At 49.7% G+C, this 26,404-nt stretch overlaps 1 long non-coding RNA gene across 1 annotated transcript in view; it reads right to left on the bottom strand.

The window, feature by feature from the left end:
- Positions 1 to 26,404, bottom strand: part of LOC144811198 (uncharacterized) — a 634,750-nt gene that overhangs the window by 442,778 nt on the left and 165,568 nt on the right. The window contains exon 2 of the long non-coding RNA XR_013606903.1: positions 4,150 to 4,221. This is a non-coding gene — a long non-coding RNA (uncharacterized LOC144811198). The remainder of the gene's footprint in view (positions 1 to 4,149; positions 4,222 to 26,404) is intronic.

Raw genomic sequence — 26,404 nt, 5'->3', positions numbered from 1 at the left:
TTTCGATGGAACACCTTCCCTTAGCCCATTGTCACAACCACTTGCACTCCATGTTGATAAGTTTACTGCTCCATGTCCATTTTTGCTTTCTCCAAATACACCAGACAACATTGTGGGTCTTGACATGCTCAAATATTTCAGGGCCACGATACGATGTTCTCCGGAAGAAGTACAGGTTATTTTAAATGAGAACCACCCCATGATTGAGAGATCCTATATTGTTAAAGAGGATATTGCACTAGCTTCACTCCCTAGTACTTTGTGGTCTACTTCAGACACTGACGTAGGGCAAATGATTATTCCACTAGTACATATTAGTGTCAAGGAGGGTGCTATACTGCCGAGATTGCCTCAGTATAAAATTTCTCGAGAAGGAGAAGAGGCACTTACACGTATTGTACAAGATCTGATTAAGGTGGGAGTGGTGGAAGAAGTTCCTTATAATGTTTGCAATAGTCCGATTCTTCCCATTTCGAAAAAAGATGCTGACGCTAAGATTTATAGATTTATCATTGATTTGAGAGAGGTCAACAAGATTGTAGTACCACAGTATCCTGTAGTATCTGACATAACAACACTGCTTACTTTGGTCCCTCCAACTGCAACTACATTTTCAGTAGTGGATCTGAAGAATGCTTTCTTCTCGATCCCCATTCATACTGATAGCCGATATTTGTTCGGTTTCACTTTGAATAACAGATCATATAGATTTTGTAGAGTTCCTCAAGGGTACACTGAGTCCAAGTAACTATAATCAAGCCTTGAAAAGACAACTTGATTCCTTTATTTTGCCTGACGGAGTGGCTCTTATACAATATGTCGATGACATCTTGTTGGCAGCTGATACACCTGAACAGTGTGAAACATGTACTTTGTCCTTACTTTCTTTTCTTGCGACACATCACCATAAAGTATCACGAAAGAAATTGCAATATTGTAGATCGAAGGTAACCTATATAGGTCATCTTCTGTCTAAGGAGGGACATGCACTGACATCAGATTGCATTCAACCAATTCTAGACACTCCAGTACCTTCCACACAGAAAGATGTTCGGGCATTTATTGGGTTAACTTCATTTTGTAGACAATGGATATTGGGTTTTTCACACATTGTTAAGCCACTGCTAGCACTTTTGACTAAGAACACTCAGATTCCTCTTCCTTGGACAGATGAATGTCAAAATGCTTTTCGCCAGTTGAAACAAGCTCTCAGTGTTAGGTACACCAGATTATACAAAGGCCTTTACACTCTATGTACACGAGAAAGATGGATGTGCATTGTCAGTTTTAGTGCAGACACACGGTGACAAGCAGCGTCCCTGTGCATATTTTTCTGCAGTTCTTGATCCTGTTGCTCGTGCATTGCCTGGATGTTTCCGTTCAGTCGCAGCGACAGCCGTGTCTATACGTCAGAGTGAAGGGATAGTTTTGTCACACAAACTGTTGGTGCTAGTACCCCATGTAGTAGATGCCCTTTTGAATCAGACTAAAACTCAGTATTTAACTAGTGCTCGCTTGACAGGATACGAATTGACACTGTTAGCACCTCATATTACATTAAAGAGGTGTGCAACACTAAACCCAGCCACTTTGTTGCCATATCCTGCGACTCAGTCTCAATCAAAGGAGTCTCATGATTGTATATTCCTTACTGAGGAGCAGACAAAGGGTCGCATTGATCTGCAAGATACACCCCTTCCAGATGTCGATAGGGAGCTGTGGGTTGATGGGTCCTGTTTGAAGTTACCAGATGGCACAATCTCAGCCGCATACGCAATCACGACACTTGAAACAGTAGTGGAAACAGCTCGCATCCCACAAAAGTCAGCTCAAGCAGCTGAACTAATAGCTTTGACACGAGCATGTGAGCTTAGTACTGACTTATGTGTGAACATTTACACAGATAGCCGCTATGCTTTTGGAGTGGTTCATGATTTTGGCCTACTTTGGAAGGAAAGAGGCTTTCTTACATCCCACGGGATGCAGATAATGCATGGAGAACTAGTACATAATCTTTTGACTGCACTTACATATCCGTAGAAAGTTGCCATTATGAAGTGTAGCGCACACAAGAAGATTACCGACAAAATAGGACAAGGAAATGCCTTTGCAGATCGTGTAACTCGCGAAACTGCAATACAGCGAAGCACTACACCTATGTACGTAGTAAAATCACAAGCTGAGCGTTGGCATCATGCTAGAGAGGAAGTATTGGATATACAGAGATCTGCATCTGTGGAAGAACTTGAACAGGGGTCCAAAGACGGAATGTTGGACGATGAGGGTTGTTGGCATAACAAAGATATGAACAAGTGGAAATTGCCTGCAGCCTATATACAACCAATGGTTCAAATGGCACATGGGCTGGCACATGTTGGGGCTCTAGCAATTACTAAATTGCTTACACAAGTCTGGGAGCATCCTGAAATTGCCAGCACAGCTAAAAGAGTGGTACAGTCCTGTTTGATCTGTTGGCAGTACAATCCTGGAAAAGGGACGCAAACTCCTACAGGAGGGTTTGCTACACCAACCGCACCTTTTGAAGTTTTGCAGATGGATTACATCCAGCTTGAGTGCTGTAATAATCTAAAATATGTCCTAGTGGTGGTATGTGCCGTCAGTAAATGGATAGAGGCGTATCCTACAAAGGATAATACTGCTCTTACAACAGCAAAGGTGCTTCTGAAGGAATTTTTCCCTAGATATGGTGTTTGTAAAACTTTGTGGAGTGACAACGGACACCATTTTATTGGGCAGGTTGTTGATTATGTCCTGAAAGGATTAGGGATAAAACAGAAATTCCATGCAGTCTTCCACCCACAATCAGCAGGATTGGTGGAAAGGTATAATGCTACCTTAAAATTGAAGCTGGCGAAAATACTGACTTCCACGTCCCTAAAGTGGCCAGATGCATTGCCTTTGGCACAGTTGTCCATAAGATCAGTACCACACTCACGATCAGGTCTCACACCGTATGAGGTGGTAATTGGAAGACCGATGAACATTTGGGGAGTTCCCAAGCCACGCCCCATACATGATGTACCTTGTGTTCTGTTGAATGATTATTTGGCGCAGTTAACTGACAGTTTGACTTCTATTCATCAACAGGTTCGAGAAGCTCTTCCTAATAGATCTACAGGTGAGGCCCATGATCTCCGTCCTGGTAACCACGTGATGGTCAAGGTCTTCGACAGATCGAACAGCTTGGAGCCGAGGTGGCGAGGCCCGGAGCAGGTGCTGTGGCTACAAGGACAGCAGTTCGAGTGACGAACAGAAAGAACTGCCTCCATAGCACTCATTGCAAGCGTGTATCGCCCGCCTTGGTGGAACCTGCTGTGCTGACCGACCATCGAGAGATTCTGGAAACGGAGAAGGGTCAAGCTATCTCATCTGAAGAGTCTACGGAAGTCTTCCCGGACCACACGATTCCTGGAACAGTGCAATATAATTTGAGACCGAGGAAAGAATCTGCAGTTTTGAACAAGACTGGTTGAGCTACCGCCCTGGGTTTGTGAAACGGAGAGCCAATGAGGCAAGGGGGGGTATCAGCCCTGCATTAGTGTAGTGACACCCGTCTTGGCCCGTGGTGAAGAAATCAGTGGCTACCCAAGGGATAAGAGCTCCAACGATTGTTTTTAACAGGTTCTTAGAAAGATCGAGCATCGTTGTCAATTAAAATGAATAAGAAAATAATTTGTGCTGTAGGATTTGTTGTTGCCCTGGTGGTTTTGGCAATAACCACTTGGTTCATTGAGAAAGCAATTCCTGCTCAACAGATTTTTGTTACAACTACTCCAGCTCCACTGGAGCACTACTATTACACTCTTCCTTATCATGAGCAGAAACATCGACAGTCCTATCTGAATAACACATTCATTCAGATGTTGCATCATACCTATAATGCTACAAATACTACCAATTGTTGGGTTTGTGGGATGATACCTGCACACCAAAAGAAAGGAGGAACGCCTTTTATTCCTCTACCGTTTTCTCATAATGGTTCATGTCAAGCTTGGTATGCCCTTTTGTTTGCTTATGGAAAGCCTTCAGTAGGTGGAATCATTTTTTAGTTAAATAAAAAATGTTACCAAGATGAAAACGGTTATCCTCAAGCTAAAGGGACTAAATGGGAATGGGATGAATACCAACCTGAGAATATTTCAACACCATATGTCTTCACAAATTTGAGGAATATGAAGAACATTGGACCCTTTGCGATATCTGAAACCAGAGCAAAAGCAGATTTGTGTATTAGCAATGTTGGGAGAATTCCCGTAAGACGAAGCGAATGTACTACTGCATTAAACATTGAGGTTGTTAACAATAGCAGCTTTATATCGTCACATAACACCTATTTTGTGTGTGGTAATAAAGGATATTACCAATTACCCATTGGATGGTCAGGGATATGCTACATATCATTTTGTTACCCCCTGTGTTTTTAGCACCTGCATCATATCATCTTGACTTGAAACTGTATAATGATATTTCAAGGAATAGATATAAACGGACAAGTACTGATGAGATTGACCAGACAGACACCGCTATGCAACAATATGTTGATTTCAATTTGGGTTTGTTTTTCTTTGTGGGTGCTGCATTAAATAGTAGAAAGATCAGACGTTTGACTCGTGTAGTGGAAGCTGTCACCAATCAGCAGCTATGGCACTTGGGAATATTACAGAAGAACTGCAAATTGCAAGAATTGTAGCACTCCAAAATCAGATGGTGCTCGATGTGATCTTGGCTGATCGTGGTGGTGCATGCCGCATCATCGAAAGCAGTTGTTGCGTCTTCATCCCAGACCACTCACCTTCAGTTTATGACGCAATCTCTAAACTACATAAGATTGCTGCAGACATACACCCAGAGACTGGTACATGGACATTTTCCAACTGGATATGGACACCCTTTGCTACTTGGGGCTGGAAACTACTGACTTTTCTATGTATACTACTGGTGATACTATTTACATGCTGTACTTGTATACAATGTGGTCCCATGATTTGCTCTATGTGCATTACTGCTTGTACACCTGCTAATAGAAGTGCTACAAAGGAACAGCAAATGTTAAGCAAAGAGATTTCTGATATGATGAATATCACTATACAGGATGCAGATCCAGATTACCCCAGACAGACAGATGTCTTCAGCAAATGCTGAAAGGGTCGTCTGTTGTAGTTTAGCAATCGTTATGTTAAGCTTTAGCAGAAGACATCCAGTATTTCAAGACTATCTTGCCCGTTTTACGGAATCCATTTTGTATTTCTGTCGGCCATTTGGTATGCCATGTGCTCTGTCTTACCTTTCTGTTAACTGCTCATGAATTCGGCTTAGAGACAGATTATATTTAGCTTCTGTCACTCCACGCATGCTCAGTTGAGCTTGCAGCTGTCCCTAGCATGTGACTGTCAGGATGTGTTTACTCCAACTAGCTAACTGTTAGCTCCTCCCACTTGTCGACTGTGCATTTTCTGTATGACCTTGTATGTGCCTAAGAACAGCAGCTTGTACTTGTACCGCCTTCTTTTGAGCCCCTGTGTGGGTATAAAAGGACCCAGCTCCTTCCAGTCAGTGTGCTACCCAGGCCCGGTTCTAGCGGGTGGGCCGGGTGGGCCCGGCCCACCCAAAGATGAGCCTGGCCCACCCAAACAGGAGCCTTGGCCCTCGCAGTGAGGGCTTGAAGGCAGGCGTGCAACGCACAGGTCGTGTGTGTCAGCCCGGGGAGACAGCTTCCCGGGCGCACACAGACAGTTTAAGATTATAGCAGCCGCACCAAAGTACTTAACAGGTCTTTAAAAGACCATTAACATGTTAACCAGGCTTTGTTTACTTTTTTCACCCCTTCATCTCTGCATGGTGAAAGGGGACAAATCCTTTCTTTGACAACGGTAACCTTTGGTAACCTTTGCCTACTGTCCTGCTGCGTTGATTTTCTTTTTCTATGCAGCGCAGGGGAAAAGTGGTCTGTTTATTCCTAGTCACCCCCTGGCCCCTGCAGCTGCTTATCACATAAGGCTGTGACACAAAGTATGACTAATGGAGTAGGTAAGAGAATGTGTTACAAAAAAAAATATTTTTTAAATCTGCACATGCCCAGCAGGACACATACTTCGTATGTGCTTCATTTAAACAGTTTTTATGATTTCATCATAGCCGATGCTGGTCAACAATAAAACAATACAAAATGGCAATGCCCAGATAAAGTTGGTGATTAATGATCCTGCTTTAGAGCAATCGTTTGTCTGTTAGTATTTTTTAAATGCAGACACACTGTATTTTATGTGGATAGCTCAGTGGGTTACTGCCTTTGTCACAGAGATCCTTGTGTTACTTCAGAAGTTACAATCCTAACAAAAGGCAGTGAACAATGAACTGCCACCAAAGAGCTGCAAACAAACATGAATGGTATAATTAGAACTTCGCTTTTTTTGTTTTGTGATATAGTTAGAACTTCCCTAGTCTTTTCATTATTCTAATGCTGCTAAAATGAGTATGTTTGGGCAGATATACATTTTTATCAGTAAAGCTGACCCCCATGGAATACTCTTTAAATCCTAAGGTTGTGTTTCCCCAGACCAAACCCTCTTAAAATATACTACCCACCAGAATGGATGACCTATGATTCCTACACCTTCTAATCCTCATTGGCTTATGTGACATTCCCTGTAGACTGATTTACATACTTGCATGATTCATTGTCTCTGTAAGTGTGTGCGTGGTGTAAAGTACTGGCACACACTACATTGATATGAGTAGCGTTATACAACAAATTAAATGCATATGAGAGAGGGGATACGTAAACATGAGGGGCGCTGGTGGAGGGTGCCAGTGAGGGAATCCGAGGAGGAGGTAGTGGGAGGGGCTATGGAGCGATGAGGGGCACTGTTGGAGGATGACAGTGAGGGAATCCGAGGAAGAGGTCATGGGGTGGAGGGGGAAGCTAGGGAGAGATGAGGGGCACTGGTAGAGGGTGGTAGTGAGGGAGTCTAAGGAGGAGGTCATGAGGGGGATGGGCTACAGAGAGATGAGGGGCGCTGGTGGACGGTGGCAGTGAGGGAATCTGAAGAGGAAGTCATGGGGTGGAGGGGGAGCTAGGGAGAGATGAGGGGCACCGGTGGATGGTGGTATTGAGGGAGTCTGATGAGGAGGTCTTGAGGGGGAGGGGCTACAGAGAGACGAAGGGCAATGGGGGAGGGTGGCAGTGAGGGAATCCGAGGAGGAGGTCATAATGGGGAGGGGCTATGGGGAGATGAGGGGCACTAGTGGCGTGTGGCAGTGAGGGAATCAGAGGAAGAGGTCAATAGGGGGGGCATGGATGGATGAGGTACACTGTTGGAAGGTGGTAGTAAAGGTATTTATGGAGAAAGAGGTTTTTGGTGCAGCGCCAAAAAAGACTTTTGCATCAGCGCTGAAGCCGGCCCTGTCATGGCCTTTCTGTTTTTGTTTATTTAATTAACAGTCGGGCCATAAGGGCCACTGTGGAACATACTTTAAAGTGGGTGCTAATTATATTTATTGCTCTATCAATGTTTTAAGTATGAAGGTGATTTTACTAATGTTTTTACCAGGAGATGGTGCCTGACATGGGGCGGGGCCCAAGGTCATCTGTGAGATAAGGTGCACTGGAGAGGAATAGTGGCTAATCAAGCTTGTAAGGGAGTGCGTTGAAGAGTCCGTGGTCAGGTGGAGGTAGTAATGAAGAGGGATTCTCCCTGAAGGCTCACACAGAGGGAGCCCGAGAAGTGTCACTTGCCTGATACTCCCACCTCAGAAACCTCCTCTTCCCATCAAAGGATCATTACATAGAAAAAACACTTTTTGTGAGTGATAACATTAAAAAGAGATTTGGAAAAGAGTGAGTTTCACTGGGCCTTGTAAGACTGAGAAGAGGTAAAGGAGGGCCCTGAAGCAGGCCTGCCTAGACATATATGAGACAAATCGAGCCCGCAGTGGCCCACCCAAATGCGTCCTTGGACCACCCAATTAAAAATTCCTGGAGCCGGGCCTGGTGCTACCTCATACTATACCGAAGGGTGTTGTGTGAATGTAGTTCCACCTCATATCTCGTTTAGGTGTTACACTGCAATCTGATGCTTTGTCCTGCAGGTAAAGCACACATAACCCGGAGCGGAAACATTAACTTACTCAAGATGTGGCTCTCGGTTTCAAAGGTGTGCCTGGCTATTCTCACAAGTCTCAGCAGAGGGCGCATTAACCCGCTTAGCAACCCGCCTGGCACCTGGAGCTTCCTCTGCAGGTTACAGACAGAGATAGCTCTGCAAGAGGCGCTTGAACCCACTTAGCTGCCACACTGGAAGTCAAACCCCGGACCTGCAGTTTACATATATGTTTATGCAGTAATTGCATCTCCCTAGCTACGCTAGGACACCACTTTTTGAACTGGGGGCTTGAGCCGTTCCACAGTTTGTTTATATTCCGATACGTGTAGTTCTGCAATAATATTCAGAGCTGGCACTGTGTGATCGCTGTCAGAGTACTCCACAGATTCAACGTTGTGCCACCTAAGGTATTTTGATACTTGTAGCCCTGCGTGTACAACTGAAGAGCTGCCGTTTCTTGTTTTTCTCCTGCTGCATCACTGTGAATTGAAAGGCTTAAAACGTGCACTGTATGGGGCCTGGCACAAGAGGAGTCAGGAGCATTGGGGAGGCTACGGCATGGGGTGAAACAAAAATAAAGCCTCGTTAACAAGTAAATGGTCTTACAAAAAACCTGTGAAGTACTCGGGTGAGGCTGTGTGCGCGCCCGGGAAGGAATTTCCAGAACCAGGAAGGGGGCTTAGCTGGATTCGAGCAGGGCAGTGTGGCAACATTTTCTAGTATTTTTCCATTTCTAAATATAAATACAGACAAAGGAAATATAGATTTCCGTCTGTATTTATATGTAAAAATCCATAAAAACGGAGAATCGGGAGCCCTAATTATAATCCTCGCGGTTGAATGCTAACTCTGGTATAACATTATCAAAACATGTCGAGTAAGGTGTCATATGAATTGGAATACCACCCCCTCGCCAATTCTGGTGATGGGGGTAGCATTCCACCCTTCTAGAGAGACACGACATGTATATAACTGTGAACCCCGGTTAAAGGTAACTCGAGCCTTGGCATCACCAAATGGATGCTGCCACCACAGACACAAGTCTGACCTCCTGCTGCTGGGAGTCCTTCCAGCGAGGGAGGCTTGGACAAAGGGTTTCCTGCCTTGGGAGGTGCTAGCACCACCCCAGACAGGATTTTGTGTATTGGGTAGGATAGGCCTGAAAGGAATGAGACATGCCTGGGGCACACAAGGTGTCCTGTGCATACACCGGTTCAAACCAGTTGCTGGGGCATCCCTGCCCCAGCTCTGGCGTGAAACCGGACAAAGGATAGGGGTGTAACCACCCCCCTTCCTGGTCCCACCCAGGGGAGGGACCTAGTCACCAGTACAGCCCCATTTAGCAGGATAAAGGTAGGAGCTGGTCCCATTCCAAATTAGATTAATCCTGAACTACTCTACAGGAAGAAACTCTGGACTTCGACGTTCTGCTCCACAGAAGACTGAAGAAATCTCCCTTGTGGACAAGGAGTGTCCACCCTGCAACTGCAGGCACCATCAAGTGTCCAGCGGCTTCACTTTGTCGTCTTCCCTCGAGGATCCAGACTTCAGAGTCCGACGAGACCCGGATTCCCAGACCTCTCCGACCTCAACTCACATCTGCAGCACAGCTGAGACCCGTGGGTGCGACGAGACACGTGGGACCGGCCATCTTGAAAGAAACTGCACTTCGCTTCCAGCACAACTCCCGAGGTAAACTCGACCAAGTGCTTTGGGGATTGAGAAGCCCCAGCCCCGAGCAGCTCCTGCACCGAAGATCAGCCCCCCAGCTTGCACGAGATCTGCGTGGAGCCCTTCTGCCTGTTTGCTGCTCGACGCATTGTCTGGTCACTTGTCGGCTGGCTAGTGACCTCCTAGACGACGAACTTTGAAAACCACACCGCTGGTCTGGTTGCGCAAGATTGGCCCTTGCTCCCTTCCAAACGAGGAGCACCCTGGACCCTCTTGGTCCACTACAGACGCCGTTTCCACTCACCGTGTGGGTTGTCTTTGCCAAGGCCTGTTGACTCCAAATCCGGATCCGACACCGCCGACAGCGAGAGCCTGTGTGGGACAGCTCGTGCCTCCATCCTGGTCATCAAAGACACCTCCTGGTCCACGTGGCTGCAGAGACAAGCGTCCACTCTTCACCTGATCGCGACGACGACATCTGGTTCCTTCCTGGTTCCACTCCAGTCACTGGCTAGTGACTTTGAACATTGTCCCCTCTGCTTTCAGGTCTTCAGCATCTCTGATCCACCCTTGGATCACACCGGACATCTTCCTCCTGGTCGCCTGCAGCATCTTTTCTTTCAGGCTCCATAGACTTCAACGCAGAAACCCGACACGACTTCGCACCTATGCACCCGCAGCCCGTGGGTGAGGTAACAAGAGCATTTCGGTGCTCAAGGGTAGCTTGACTCTCCTAGTGTCCAGATTCACAGTCGTTTTAGTCCTAACTAGTCAGGATTGTCCGTACTCACCTTTTTCTTGAACTGTACTGTCCATAGACGTTGTTACGCATCTCGCGTGTGAGTTCACACTCTGCACACGCGTCCCGTGGGTCTCCTATTACTTACCTAAAGTTAGGGTAGTGTAGTCCCAGCGATCCTACAGCCTCTGGACAGCTCCATTCCTTCTATCGATTTCCTTATACCATTTACTTAGTATATGGTTTGCCGTGCCCCTAGGGCACCATTGTAATTTTGTGCAACTTATCGTATTTTTCCTAAGAGATTGTCATGTGCTTAGCACTCTGATCTCATAAAGAGTTCAGAGGTGTTTGTTATTAATAAATATATCGTTTATTTTCATAACAAACTATGTGGTGTCCTTTCATCTGGTATTCAAGGGGTTATATTGTGGTAAAACGGCTGGCTTCACATGCCAAAAGAGTTAGCCTAAGACTGCTTTGTCCATGCTACCATTAGAAGAGCTGGTCTATAAGGTTGACTTACAACCAATCACCATAAGGGTTGTTTGGACTGATACAAGGTGATCACTAGAACTAGTGAGCATCATATATCAGGCCAACTTCTCACATTGGTGTGCAGCGGTTGGGATTTGAGCTTGCTGTTGTTTTTACCAAATATAATCTTGAAATATCATTTGAAAGATCACATAAGGTACCATAGGTACATATAACAAGCTTAGAAATACTCTGAGTTCTACTGAACCAGCTGTTGTAGTAGAAAGGGCCTAGCACACCCTGACTACAACTCTTAGCAAGGGATCAGTAGGAAAACCCATAGTGTAGGTAGGTGCATCACTTACACCTCACTAGAAAGCATGTTTACCCATGGAGAGACTTCAGAGACTCCCCTAGTGGTTAGTGACCCTCCACAGGTCCTTTCCAGATATGCAGCTCTCAGTTTCCAGGAGATGAGACAATTGTGTACCTCCAGGAATTTGAAACAGGGTTCTAACCCTACCACTCCTTTTCTGTTAGGTCTCTTAGAGACATATGATGCTAGAAGGGCTTCTAACACAGGCCCCTCTAATCCAGATGGGAGCATGACCCCCTTAGAAGGTACACCTGGTGATCCAGACTCTAACCTCCCTGAAACAGAGAATGTAGCTGAGGAGGAAGAGGAAGAGTCCTCTGGGGATGAGGCAGACAAAGGTCCAGCAGTAGTCAGCAGACTCACCAGGGCCAACTTAAGCCTACATGAAGGTGGTACTGGGGGAGCCCCAACACCATCCTCAAGCAGGCCTAACCTTGGGAATAGACGAGTTAAATCTCATTCCAGAGGCTCTAACAGATCTATTCACACCCATGTCTCTCAGGCATCTTCTCAGAGAGGGATGACATCCCCTCAAAGAAGAGAGCATGAAGCAAAGATGAGGGAAGTGAATCTGAGGATTGAAAGGGAAGAACTTGCCCTTGCCAAAGAGAAACTTGCCTTTGCCAGAGAGCAACAGTTGAGTGGGGTAGTCTCCACTGGTGGCAGTAATATCCCTAGGGATAAAGGGTTTTTGATAATAGAAACCTGAGCAAGATAGTGCCCTCCTATAAGACAGGAGATGATATCCACAAGTGGATAACTGCTCTGGAGAGGGCCTGCAAAGTACAGCAGGTACCCCAGAGTCAGTGGGCAGCAATATTGTGGCTCTCCTTTGAAGGTAAAGGTAGAGATAAGCTCCTCACTGTTAGGGATGAGGATGCTAATGATTACCAAGTCATGAAAACTGCACTGATTGATGAGTTTGGCTTAACAACTGAACAGTACAGGTTGATGTTCAGAGACACCCAGAAGACTCAGGCTCAAGATTAGACTGACTTTGTTGATTGTGCCACTAAGGCTTTGGAAGGCTGGTTACTGGGAAGTAAAGTTACTGATTACACAGGATTGTATAATCTAATTATGAGAGAGCAAATCTTAAATAATTGTCAGAACCAGTTGTTGCATCAGCACTTGATTGACTCAGATCTGACATCTCCCCAAGAATTGGGAAAGAAGGCAGACAGATGGGTCAGAACAAGGGTCAAGCAGCAGAACCAGAACCAGGGTGGTGGCCAGAAGAAAGCAGACCAGAAGGGTAATAATGAGAATAAGCAAAATGACCAGAAGTCTTCAACAGGGCCCCAACAATCTAAGGAGGGTGGGTCCCAGAATTCCCAAAAGAAGAAGAATGATGGTCCTAAGAAACCATGGTGCCAATACTGTAAAAGTAAAACTCACTGGTTTAGTGAGTGTACCAAGAAAGGCCAAACTCCTACCACTACTGTCTGATCTCTCGTTTGGCTAGTATCAAGCCCAAATCGTAAAACTTACTGGTAACGCGAGTACGGGGGGTGTGAGGGAACCATAACAATAAGCAAGCGCCCATATCTGCGTCAATCTGTCGGTCCGTGACAGCATTCAGGCAGGCCAGCACCGCTTCCCAGTAACCAGCTAGCTCACCACAGGACCAAAACATGTGTGCGAAGTCCGCTTCCGCTGTCCCACATCTAGGACAGAGCGAAGATGCACCTTCAAAATATTGCGAAATCTTAACTGGCGTTAGGTATGCTCGGTGTAGGGTGAAAAACTGGATCAACTGGAACCTGGCATTCCTAGTGCCCTTCCATGCCCGCCGCAATAGCTGCGGCCACGTCGATTCAGGGATCGGTCGCCCGATATCCCCTTCCCACTTGGCTCTCAGCCCATCCAGGGGCTGCAGGGTTTCAGTCGACAGCATCTGGTAAAGGCAGGTGACGGCCTTGTAAGTACCAGCAGCCATGACCACATATTGACAGCACTCTGATGTCGGTGGTTCGGTGAGCCCTCTCTTCCAGTGACTTCGAATACCGGCCACCAGCGAGGCGTGCAGCAGATAGTCACCTCTCGGGAGGTCGTAAGCGTCTCGCAGCTCTTGGAACGTGAGCAGCGACCCCTCTTTGTAAAGATCACCGAGCATTTGCAAGCCAAGCTCCTCCCAGGTCGCCAGCGCAGACCTGTCGCCGCCGTGCGGAAAGGCCGTGCACATCCCTAGCGGGATCTCAGGGGCATATGGGCGAGTGGTACCGGAGCGCCTATGGCAACGAAGCCAACAGCTACGAATCGTACGTTCCTCCAGTGTGAGCTGGGTGAGGTCCAACTTCTGGCCTAGGATTATAAAGGAGATGACATGTCTTGGAAATAGTCTGCCCACTACTCCCTCTGGACCACGGAATTCTAAAGCCACTGCCTGGGTAAGCCACTGCAGCTGCGCCGCCAAGTAATACCACTCGAAATCCGGGACCGCAAGTCCCCCATCTGCCCTGGGGCGCATCAACGTGGCCAGCGCAACGCGCCGCCTTCCCGACCCCCAGATGAACCCGGAGATTAGGGGGCGGAGTCTGTTAAAAACCGACGCCGGGATCCAGATCGGCAGAGTGCGAAACAGATATAATAAACGGGGAAGTGCTACCATTTTCAGTAACGCCACTCGTCCTGCGACCGAAAGCGGCAGCGTCCGCCAGAATCCCATGCAGCCTCGCAAACTCCGAATCGCTCTGTCGACGTTACCCTCCAGGAGGGCCAACGATGAATGATAGATGTGCGTACCTAGATAAGGGAGGCAATGGTATTCCCATCGCAGTTCGCCCGTCCCTGGCGTCAGCGGGAAGAGGCAAGATTTCCCCCAGTTGACTCTCAGTCCTGAAAGGTGGCCAAAATCCGAGAGCAAGCGCTCGGCCCCACGCAGGGAATCGGCAGTGTCCGCTAAAAACAGCAAACAATCGTCTGCATAGAGAGAGATGTAATGGGTGTCGCCTCTCAGTGGAAGGCCTTCATACGCTCGACCCATACGGGCGTGAGCGGCCAGGGGCTCTATAGCGAGCGCAAATAGTAGGGGGGACAAGGAGCCTCCCTGTCGAGTCCCCCGACCTACCCTGTATGGGGCAGAGATGGTGGCCCCCGTCTTGACTCGGGCAGTGGCCGCAGCATAAAGGAAGGCAGTCCACTTCACAAATCGTTCGCCCAGTCCAAAGGCCTCCAGTACCCGGAGCAGGTAGGGCCACTCAACGCTGTCAAATGCTTTCTCGATATCAATCGAAAGGACAGCGGCACCCGGGTGGCCAGCAGCATCGCCCCCCATGACCCGAAGCAGCCGACGCACACAGGTGGCGGTGGTGCGCTGGGGGATAAAGCCCGCCTGGTCGGAGTGTACCAAGGTGCGCATGTGGGCCAGAAGCCGCGTCGCGAGAACCTTGCTCAGAATCTTATAGTCCGTCGTGAGCATGGAGAGTGGGTGGTAGGCCGAACGGCAGCCAGCATCGCCATCACGCTTCAGTAAGGGTACCACCAAAGCCTCGCGAGTAGTCGCAGGTAAGACCCCGGTGTCCCATGCCTCCCGGTAAACCGCCTGTAATCGCGGTATCAGTACATCCGCGTAGGCTGCGTAAAATTCAATCGGTAGCCCATCCGTGCCAGGGGTCTTGCGGCGAGCCATGTGTTTGATGGCCACTCGGATCTCTCCTTCAGAGATATCCCCGCCCAGGTGGTCCGCGTGTTACGGGTCGAGCTGGGGCAGCCGCGCCGCTAATAGGAACTCATCCAGCTCCACAGGCGCACGTGGCATCTTGCTCCTATAAAGGTGCGCATAATATGTCAAGAATTGATCGTTGATCTCCGATTGAGTATAAACCATGTGTCCCTCCGGGGTGGCCAGAGCTACAATCGGAGTGCCTCGGGTCCCAGGACTGGCCAACCAGGCCAGCAGCGATCCCACCTTGTCCCAGCATGAGCTCGAACAAGAAACTCCTTATAGTCAAAGCAGCACAGCTTCTCCATCGCTGACGCCACTTCCTCCCGCGCAGCCGAAACCGCTCCGAGAGCCTCAGGAGTCATGTGACTACGTCATTCCTCCTCACTTCGCGCAACATCCTGCAGGAGGGTCTTACGGACTCCCGCGGTAGCCGAAATACAGACGCCCCGAACTACCGCCTTAAAGGCGTCCCACTCTAGCGCCCTACTTGAAGCTGTGTCCACGTTAGCATCGAAATAGCCTTCCACCCCAATGCGTACATCGGCCTTAAATGCCGCGTCCTCCAATGCCAACGGGTTTAACCGCCACGTCGGGATAGCTTGGCGTTGCCGCGTCCATTGGAGCACCACCAAGCAACGGTTATGGTCGGATATCGTTTTAGCCAGGTATTCGCTGTGGCGGACTAAGCACTGAGCATCCGGTGAGCAGAGAATGCTGTCAAGACGAACATGCAGAGCGTGTGGGGGGGGGGGTAAAAGGAAAAATCCCTTTCTGTAGGGTGTTGAGTTCGCCATGCATCAACCAGGCCCCAGCTACTCTGCCACTCTCCCCTACTCTTCGCTAGCCTGTGAGCTGCCGCCTGTGCCAGTGGTGGGTGAGACCTATCTAATTCCACATCCAATACAGAGTTAAAATCCCCCCCTAGTAGGACCGTATTGGCTAGGACTGTCGCCAGTTTCCCGGACAATCGCGCAAAAAAGGCAGGCTGTTCCACATTTGGGGCGTAGACGCCGCAGAGCGTCACGTCCCTCCCATCTAGGCGGCCCTGTACAGCCAAAAACCTCCCCTCAGGATCGATCACTGTCACCAAGGGTTGGAAGGGAACCGCCGCCCGCACCCAAATCAAAACTCCCCTTGCAAAGGCCGAGTATACAGTGTAAAACAGCTGTCCCCGCCACCTGCGCTGCAGAGGCCGCCCCTCTGTTTGGTCAATATGGGTTTCCTGCAGGAAGGCTACCTGAATCCCCCTACGAACAAGATAGGCATGCACCTTGTGACGTTTCAGCATGGAATTCAGTCCCCGCACATTCCAGGTCACACACTTCAGCTCAGGTAAGGTCCCCATTCACAATAGCAAGTACAGTTCCGAATAAAGATAAAATCTTAGGCACACTGACAACATCCCAAAACCAGAACCCTAAGACCACCCAACAGTCCCGCGTCCCACCCATCCCCAGAATAGGCCCTAAACAGTAGAAACCCATCCAAAAGTCAAAATCCCAAGAAGAACAGTCTCTGGTAACTACCAGAGTCCCACAATAGGTGTGAGATAGGGGGGGGTGGCTTGTCGCTATTTCCAATGGACCGCAAGCTACATACACCTCCCGACCGGCCCTCCCAAGTGTGCCCTAGGTGCCCCACATCCCCACCCCGTCGGCGGCAGGAGCCACTAAGTGCGCAAGGCAGCCGCCCAACAACAGTGCCCTGCCCGCCCGGGTTACATGTCTCTACCCCAAACACAAATCAGGAACACAGCAGCCTATACAATACCACTTCGGGGGGGGGGGGCATTAGGATCATTCGTCCAGTAAGTCATCCGCAGTTCCAGGTGTGACATGGGGCGGCCCGGGGCCACCAGCGCCCGACTCCTCCGAAGCCACCTCCTCAGAGCCCCCACGGGAGCCCGACTCCATCGCTGACGTCGATCCCACTGTCTTGGAAATGGTAGAGACCGCCCGGAGGGCCTCCCTGCATTCCAGCTCAGTCTGTGAGACGGAGGGTGTCCGAGCATTCGGTGGTCGTCTCCTGGGTCTCCTGTTCCGCCTAGGTCTCGGTGCCACCCTCCGCGGCTCCCCAGATGTCAGATGAGCATCCGCACCGGTCCTGTATAATTCCAGCCAGTCCCATACTTCGTCGGGAGAATCGTAGAAGGAGGATTTACCTTCCAGCATGATCCACGTGCGGGCTGGGAACAAGAGAGAGTAACGGATACCCTCCTCCCGAAGAGCCTTCTTGACTGCCAGAAAGGTTGAGCGCTGCCTCTGAACCTCAAGAGAATAGTCCGGGTAGATGGAAACCTGGGCGTTGTCCACCTTATAGGGCCCCAGTGCCCGCGCCTTTTGCAGAATAAGATCACAGTCCCTGTAGTGCAGCAAGCGCGCCACCACCGGCCAAGGAGGCCGACCCTCAGCTGGGGGCCTAGCCGGCATCCGGTGGGCGCGCTCCAGAGTGTAGAACGGCGTCAGACCCTCTGGGACCACCACGTCACGCAGCCAGGACTCCAGATAGCCCAACATGTCTGCCCCTTCAATTTTTTCAGGCAGGCCTACCACGCGTATATTATTGCGGCGGTTGCGTCCCTCTGCATCCTCCGCCCTCTGTTCCAGCAGGTGCACCCGTTGTTGCAGCTCCCCCAGCGAAGCCTCAGTCGCCTTGGCCGTGGGTTCCAGCGCGTCCATCCGAATGTCGGCCTGCTTGACCCGGTCCGCCAGTTTGCCGTGGTCCGCACGCAGAAGCCCCAAGCTCGTGGATACCTGACCGATGTCACGGTGCAAGGCCTCTCTGGTGTCGGCGATGGCCTTCAAGATCTGCTCCAGTTGGCCCTGCGGTAGGCCCGTCGCCGATCCATTGTCCATTGTGGAGTACTGACTGCTCGCCGTTCCTCCCACAGCGTCCGGAGGAGGTTTTAGGCGCTTCCCCATGACAGTAGCCGGTCTCAGTTCTCTCCGATAGCAGGTGCAGGGCGTCCCCCCAATCAAATCCGCCGAGGGTGCACGCTGCGCCGGGGGGCCAGCCCACAAGTCTGCAAGCCCAAGGGACACTCCTCGTGTCGCGCAAGTGTCGGCGCCGAGGGCCTCCAAGTCCAGCACCCCACCACCAGCACCGGGCCGACCCGCCCCGTAGCCCAGGACAGAAGCCGCAAGGAGGCCCCAAGGGCGAGCCGCCCCTCCGGCTCGAGGAGCAAGGCACCTGGCAGGTGGCAGTCAGTGCGTCCTCTGCGGTGTGGCGGCGTCAGTGGCGGGCTGCCCCGGCCCCAGCCATGGGAGGGTCGAAGATATGCACGCCAGGCGAGAGCTGCCCCCCGGGTGCAGGCCTCGCTATGTTCTTAGGCTTCCAGTCCGAGCCCCAGCTCCCCACGCCAGCAGCAGCTAGTAGGGTACCACAGGATCAGGCCGCTTCGGGGGCCCGCAGCGCCGACCCTTCAGGCCTCCCGCCGTCGGCAGGGCACTCCGGCTTCACAGGGCAAGTGTCCAGTGCCGGCAAAGCACTCTCTGCAAGGTATTGCAGGATCGGGCCTGCCCTGATCCCGCATCCAGCGCCCAGCAGGCCCCCGTAGCCACAGGAGACTTCCAGCCCTCTCACCTGCGGGCGCTTCCAAGCAGGTCCCTCCGCTGCTCCACTGCAAGGCAGCCCAGGCACCGCCGTCGCCGACTGTCCGTGAATCCGCGGCTCCGACTTCCTTGGCGGCCGGCGGCCGGCCCGCCTCCACCGCAGGTCGGCCTCCTGCGTAATCGACACCGGGGATGCGGCAGAGTGCACAGGCCGCAAAAGATGGCCGGCGCTGCCCGCGAGACCTCGGGCGCGGCGCGGCCCCACACCGCTGCTGGGTCGACCTCTCCGCCCCCGATCAGGCCACACTGTCCGCGGGCGGGGATGCGGTTAAATCCAGGGCACCAGGGTCATCAGGATAAGGGATAGCAGGATTATCGGGGAAGGCCGCCTCGGAGCTCAGAGCTCACCCGTCCATTTTCTTCGGCGGCCAAGCCACGCCCCCCCAATGCTAGCAATGTCACTACCAATCACAGTATGGCAGTTGTTAATTTCTCCTGGGGAGGGGTAACTGGCCTCAAAAGGGTTGTAGTTAGTTCAGACCTCCGAGTAGATTGTCTTTTGGGCAATGATTTGGAATCCTCACTGAGGTCAGATGTGGAGTACAGGACTCATGTAGAAATGCTAGGTCTCTCCTCACATGTCCTTACTGTGACCAGGTCACAGGCCAAGAAATGCCCAGCTGAACAAGTGCTGGATCCTGGAAGAATGGACCAGATACTACCCAAGAGGAAGAACAGTAGGGTTAAGGCAGAGCCTTCCCCCCTGCCTCAGGTTGAGGATCAGCCCTCTCAGGAGGCTGACCCAAAGACCCCAGAAGGTACTGTCCTAGTAGAGCTTGAACCTGACCAGGTTGAGTTTCTTGGGACAGGGGGACCTTCCAGGGCAGACTTGAGACAGGCACAGTTAGACTGTTCCTCCCTTGAACCCCTCAGACAGGAGGCTGCTGCTGAGGCTGCAGGGAATGCTACAGGTGCCCACAAGGTATATTGGGATGAAGGACTCCTATACTCTGAGGCAAGAGACCCAAGCCTGGTGCTACCAGGAGGCTGGTCATCCCCTTGTCTCTTAGAGGTTTCCATCTCACCTTAGCCCATGAGATTCCCCTGGCAGGTCACTTAGGCCAGAACAAGACTTGGGACAGGCTTGCCCCACCCTTTCACTGGCCTCATATGTCTGAAGACACCAAAGAGTTTTGTCGCTCATGTGTCACCTGTCAAGCCAGTGGCAAATCAGGTTGCACAACAAAGGCCCCCCTTATACCACTACCTGTGGTGGGGGTACCCTTTGAGAGAGTGGGGATAGACATTGTTGGACCAATGGACCCCCCAACAGCATCTGGGCACAGATTTATACTGGTGGTAGTGGATCATGCCACCAGGTATCCAGAAGCTATTCCCCTTAGGACCACTACAGCTCCTGTTGTGGCCAGGGCCCTACTTGGAGTTTTCTCCAGAGTGGGGTTTCCTAAGGAGGTTGTCTCTGACAGAGGTGCAAACTTCATGTCAGGATACTTGACTGCAATGTGGAAGGAGTGTGGTGTAAATTACAAATTTACCACACCCTATCACCCACAGTGCAATGGGCTTGTTGAAAGATTCAACAAGACCCTAAAAGGGATGATAAAAGGGTTACCTGAAAAGCTTAGGCGAAGATGGGACATCCTTTTACCCTGCCTCCTGTTTGCTTACCGAGAGGTCCCACAGAAAGGGGTTGGCTACAGCCCCTTTGAGCTTCTGTTTGGGCATCCTGTAAGAGGACCCCTATGTCTTGTAAAGGAAGGATGGGAGTTACCTCTCAAAAAGCCTAAACTTGACATAGTGGACTATGTACTTGGTCTCCGCTCCAGGATGGCAGAGTACATGGAGAAGGCATCCAAAAACCTTGAGGCCAACCAAGAACGTCAAAAAGCTTGGCATGACCAAAAGGCTGTCCTAACTGTTTATCATGCAGGACAGAAGGTGTGGGTGTTGGAGCCAGTGGCCACAGCAGCTCTCCAAGATAGATGGTCTGGACCCCATACCATTATTGAGCAAAAGGGAGAGGTCACCTACCTGGTGGACCTTGGAACTCCCAGGAGCCCCCACAGGGTGCTTCTTGTTAACAGGCTCAAGGCATTTGTCGACAGGGAAAACATGGGCTTGCTCATGGCAACAGATGAGGGACAGGACGAAGAGAGTGACCCTCTCCCAGACCTGCTCTCTCAGAACCCTGATGATGGGTCAGGTGATGGTGTAGTCTTTTCTGACAGCCTCTCTGAACATCAACAAGAGGATTGCAAACAAGTTCTTCAATCCTTTAGACAAATGTTCTCACTGACACCCAGTCAGACAAACTGGTGCACCCATGAGGTGGACACTGGTGACAGTCTGCCTGTCAAGGGTAAAATCTACAGGCAACCTGACCACGTCAGGGACTGCATAAAGAAAGAAGTCCAAAAGATGTTGAAATTGGGAGTCATTGAACCCTCAGAAAGCCCTTGGGCTAGTCCTGTAGTTCTAGTGCCAAAACCTCACACCCAGGATGGTAAGAGAGAGATGAAGTTTTGTGTAGACTACAGGGGTCTCAATGCTGTCACTAAGACAGATGCCCATCCAATACCTAGGGCAGATGAACTTATAGACAAGTTGGCTTCTGCAACTTTCCTGAGTACATTTGACCTAACAGCTGGTTATTGGCAGATCAGGTTAGCTGAGGATGCCAAGGCCAAAACAGCATTTTCTACCCCAGGAGGCCATTACCAATTTGTGGTGATGCCCTTTGGTTTGAAAAATGCACCTGCCACTTTTCAAAGGTTGGTGAACCAAGTTCTCACTGGGTTGGATGACTTTTGTGCAGCATATCTAGATGATATTGCTGTCTTCAGCTCCACCTGGGAGGATCACCTGATTCACCTGAGGAACGTTTTGGAGGCCCTGCAAAAGGCAGGCCTCATTATCAAGGCCACCAAGTGCCAGATAGGGCAGAGTCAGGTTGTGTACCTGGGCCACCTTGTAGGTGGAGGCCAGGTTCAACCCTTGGAGAGCAAGATACAGGCCATAAAGGACTGGGCTCCTCCAACCACCCAGACACAGGTTAGAGCTTTCTTGGGCCTGTCTGGTTACTATAGGAAGTTTGTAAAAAATTATGGGTCCGTTGTGACACAACTTAATGACTTGACAAGCAAGAACATGCCAAAGAAAGTTCAGTGGACAGTTAGCTGTCAGAAGGCATTTGATGACCTGAAGCAGGCCATGTGTACTGCACCTATTCTCAAGAGTCCTGACTACTCCAAAACCTTCATTGTCCAAACAGATGCATCTGAATTGGGTGTGGGAGCTGTTCTATCTCAACTGAATATTGATGGTCATGACCAGCCCATTGCTTTTATAAGTAGAAGGCTGACCCCTAGAGAGAAACGTTGGTCAGCTATTGAGAGGGAGGCCTTTGCTGTGGTTTGGGCCCTGAAGAAGTTGAGGCAATACTTGTTTGGAACTCACTTCAAGATTCAGACCGACCATAAACCCCTCTTATGGCTAAATCAGATGAAGGGTGAAAACCCCAAATTTCTTAGGTGGTCCATTTCCCTACAGGGGATGGACTTTACAGTGGAGCACAGACCAGGGACTGACCATGGCAATGCAGATGGTCTCTCCAGGTATTTCCACTTAGAAAAGGAAGACTCACCTGGTCAAGGTTAGTTTAATGTCCCTAAGTTTGGGGGGGGGGGGTTATGTAGGAGAGTGGGGTCTGCAATCCTATGGTCACCCCAGATTTTTGCTTTTTGCTTCACTGGTTTACGACTTTCCCTGGCTGTGGGCCTGTTAATCAGACCCACAGCCTAGCTGTTCTCTCTCTAAATTGACATCCATGTACTTTAGGTGCATTTACCAATTGGTACTGGGCCACCTTATCAGTCCCTGTACAGTGTACCTTAGAACCTGAGGAGTGATGTCGAGTCCCGGAGCTATGATGGCTCCGATCCCGCGACCGGTCCCCGACCTCCGTCCGGACCGGGACCTCTCGCGGCGCGGGGCCGACTGCCGGAGTTCGAGTCGCTTGCGGGACCGCTCCCGCCTAGCTTTCGAAGTCAGAGCCCGGCAATCGGAACAGGTCTTGTCGTCGTGGTCGACGCCGAGACAGTGGAGACACCGACGGTGAGGGTCGGTGACCGACATCAGTCGGTCGCAGTCCTCACGGGGTTTGAAACCTGGCATCCCTGTTGGCACCGTTCGGAGTCGAAGACTCGAAAAATGATCAAAAGGGATCCAAAAAAGTTTAGTAAAAAAATAACTAAGGTACCACTTTTTCCGGATCTGCGCTGGTGGCGCGGAAAAAAGAAGAACTGATGTCAGCACGCGGAGGCGGCGTCCAAGTACACCGACGACGTCATCACGGCGCCCACGACGCCGACGACGGACGCGGAGCCGCAGACAACGCCGACCGACGCGCAAGGGTACTGCTACTCAAAAATTTCCGGATCCAGTCTGACGCCTGGGGATATTCTAAGGTAAGGAATCTAATACTAATCTGTTTCTTTCAGATAGATCTAATAGCACTTAGGCCCTTATTGACCTGGAGATTAATGTGGTGTAAGGAGGAGACTGCTTTTAACAGAATAATAATCCAAGACTGTCTCCGACTGGATAAATGGTCTAAGATTCCCTGGCTGAAATATATTGTACGTAGTTTTAATGAAATTTTTTATCTAAATATTGTGGATGATCCTACCGTTACAGTAGAATTGACAAAATTAGAAATAAAGAACTTGTTCCTGTCTTATAGAAATAGAAGGAAGATTAACAATATTGAACATTTATCAACTTGCCAATTCTATTCTCGTTATTCAGATACGGAGGGTTTCCAAACTTATCTGAGCCAGGTAACCAGAACCTCCAACAGATATGTTCTGACCAGGCTGAGATTTGGGCTCGCCCATCACTTGGTAGCTTTCCCACGTATAAAAGATTACCCAGCTTCCCCCTGTCCGTGTGATGGCCGCACCAAACAAAGCACCTTGCACTTTCTCCTGATCTGTGACTTGTACAAGCACCTTCGTATTGCATTTTTAAAACCATTATTTTTAAAATATTCCACTTTCACTACTGATGCTGCTATGCGGTTAATTATTTCAATGCAAGAACTGGATGTATGTTTTTATACTGCAACTTTTCTTCTTAAATGTGTTGAAGCAAGGAAAAGTATGATGTTTTAACTGTATTTTTTATCAGGCGGATTTTCTTACTACCAACTGTATAGCAATGAGTTTTTATCGATGTTTTTGTGTATGTGCTTTTATGGTTGTTTTTAATTAACCGAATAAAGCTTATTGAATTGAATTGATTCATTTGTCCAGTACTATTACATGCCAATGCTAACCATCCACTACTCCAAACAGTGCACATGCGCGATTCTTTACGTTGTTCCTTAGCCAGGCGCATGAACGCTATCTTAATCACTACAGTGCATGCACAGTGCGCACACGCTGCTCCATCTCTACACGCTCTGCCGGCTTACAAGGAGTACGCTCTCCTCTCCAGCCGCTACATGTCCGCTGGCACGGACCACAGGAAATCCAGGAATCATGCCAAGAGCCCATATTTGGCAGGCTTTTTTAAAGCGCGATTTAGGGACACCGGATACTGCACTCCAGCATCCAATTTACCTTGATTGGCCATTTACTTCACAGCAATTACACTATAAATAACCAGGAGCCGCTTGACTCATTTAACATCGAGGAGCGGAGTAGCACAGATAAAGGCGGAGGTCACGTATCAGTAAGAGTATGAACTTGTGGATGAATGTGATTCCTTTTCAGGTGTTTCAATCTGATATACTACAGAACCCCAATTGTGTTCTTTGTAGTATCTTCCTTCGTTAAATATAGTGTATTCGGTTTTCTCTCCTCATTAATACTTTGGAGCTTGACCTATTGGGTCTCCTGCCCTCTACCTCCTATGGGGCACAGTGTCCGGACTTTAGGGTAAGCAATTTGGAGGCAACTTACACTCTGGTGCAAAGATGACGATCACAACTGTTGCACTTATAGCCACTCACTGTAGGTTCTCGTGCATGTGGCCATTTGGATATCCGTTTCATTTTATGTGTCCTAGTGCTAAGTTTCACTTTACGTTTTTGAACCACTGTGTTTTTCTTTCAGGCTGTAGATACAGACCATTTCACGGTGGAGTGTGATCCGTATCACTCCACTCAGTGGAGACCCTCTCACCACAGTTTGGTAAGAGCGGAGCCCGCAGTTTTTTCACTAAGGTCCTGATGAATGACTCAACTCGGCCACTTGTCAGAAACATGTCGACTCCAATGACATTCGTGGGGGGGGACACTAATATCCCCAACACACCTGTCACCCTGTTTTAATTACCATATAGATGCCAGCAATATTCAAATTTATTTGACATCTATAATGGCCTTTTAACCTCACCACTTTTTTGTAAGGTCCACCACTTAGTTTAGAAGTGCATCCCTGTCATCAGGTGTATGCCCGCCCTCTATCAAACCAAGTTTTTAGAGGACGAGGACTGGTCAATGATGAACGCATGACACCAGGTGGTGTGTGAGACCAGTCCTTCACTTTTTGTGAGATGTCTGCACTCACAATTTGATTTACACTAGCACTAGCGACACCTGAGTGGGAGCGGCTCTATTGTAGTAAACTGAAAATTGAGACCCAGCTGCTCGACTTAGAGCGCGCTAGTAGGGACACAACGGGACAAGTAGAACAGACATACGCCAGTGAAATTTTAAACGAAGCCCGGCTATATTGGCTTGCCACCTGTTGCCGGATATACCAATGGTGAGACAAATGCAGTGCCCTATTGCATCGCCTGTGTCAGCAGACACTGCACCCTCAGATGCTGCTAAGTATACGGGGTCCCGATGGGACGGCTCCCACGGACTCATCCATCATTGTGGACAGCTTTGCCCTGTACTTTGCAGATCTGTATGCCCCCCATGAAGTGCTGCCTGCTGACCTCGTAAAGAAATTTATTGATGACTTTCCTCCCCGGGCGCTGTCTGAAACAGCGTGAGATGCACTAGAAGCCCCCCTATCAGTGGATGAGCTGCTGCTCGCACTACTAGATATGCGAACCGGTAAATCACCAGGCCCAAACTGCTACCCTTGTGAGTTCTACCAGAAATATCACCCACAGCTCTTAAAGCCTTACCTGGCGGCCCTGGAGGCTTCCTGGGAGAGTGGTGGTCTTCCGCCAGATTGGTGGCATGCGGAGATCGTCGTGTTCTTGAAGCCAGGTCGTCCACCGGAACATTATTTGTCTTATCGCCCGATTTCTCTACTCAGTGTGGAAGCTAAGCATCTAGCTAATGCGATTGCAAACTGCCTAGTCCCATATATTACAGAGCGGCTCCACCCTGATCAGGCAGGATTCATGCCGAACCGTGCTACACGCCACAATATCAGACGTGACCATAATGCTATCGCCACAGTTAGTAAACGTGATACCCCTGCAGCGCTCCTGTTGGCAGACATGAACAAGGCCTTTGATTCTCTCACCTTGACGTATCTGTTCGCCTTGCTCGATCGTCTGAATATCGGTCCCCGATTGCTGAGCCTTATCCGCCTGCCCTCACTGACATAACTGCCTCAGTCCGAGTGGGTGTCTCGGTTACTAGGAGTTTCCACTATTGGGCGGGGGACGTGTCAGGGCTTGCTCCTGCTATGAGCCGTTTGCGGCAAGATACGTATAGATGCGCAGCTTCGAATGGACTCAGGGCATATCCGACCGTATAGTGCTCTATGCGGATGATGTCTTGTTTTTCCTCACGGACCTCGACCGGTCTGG

The sequence above is a fragment of the Lissotriton helveticus genome, chromosome 1_1 (genome assembly GCF_964261635.1).
Source record: "Lissotriton helveticus chromosome 1_1, aLisHel1.1, whole genome shotgun sequence".
NCBI lineage: Eukaryota > Metazoa > Chordata > Amphibia > Caudata > Salamandridae > Lissotriton > Lissotriton helveticus.
This window is presented reverse-complemented; position numbering and strand designations above follow the sequence as displayed.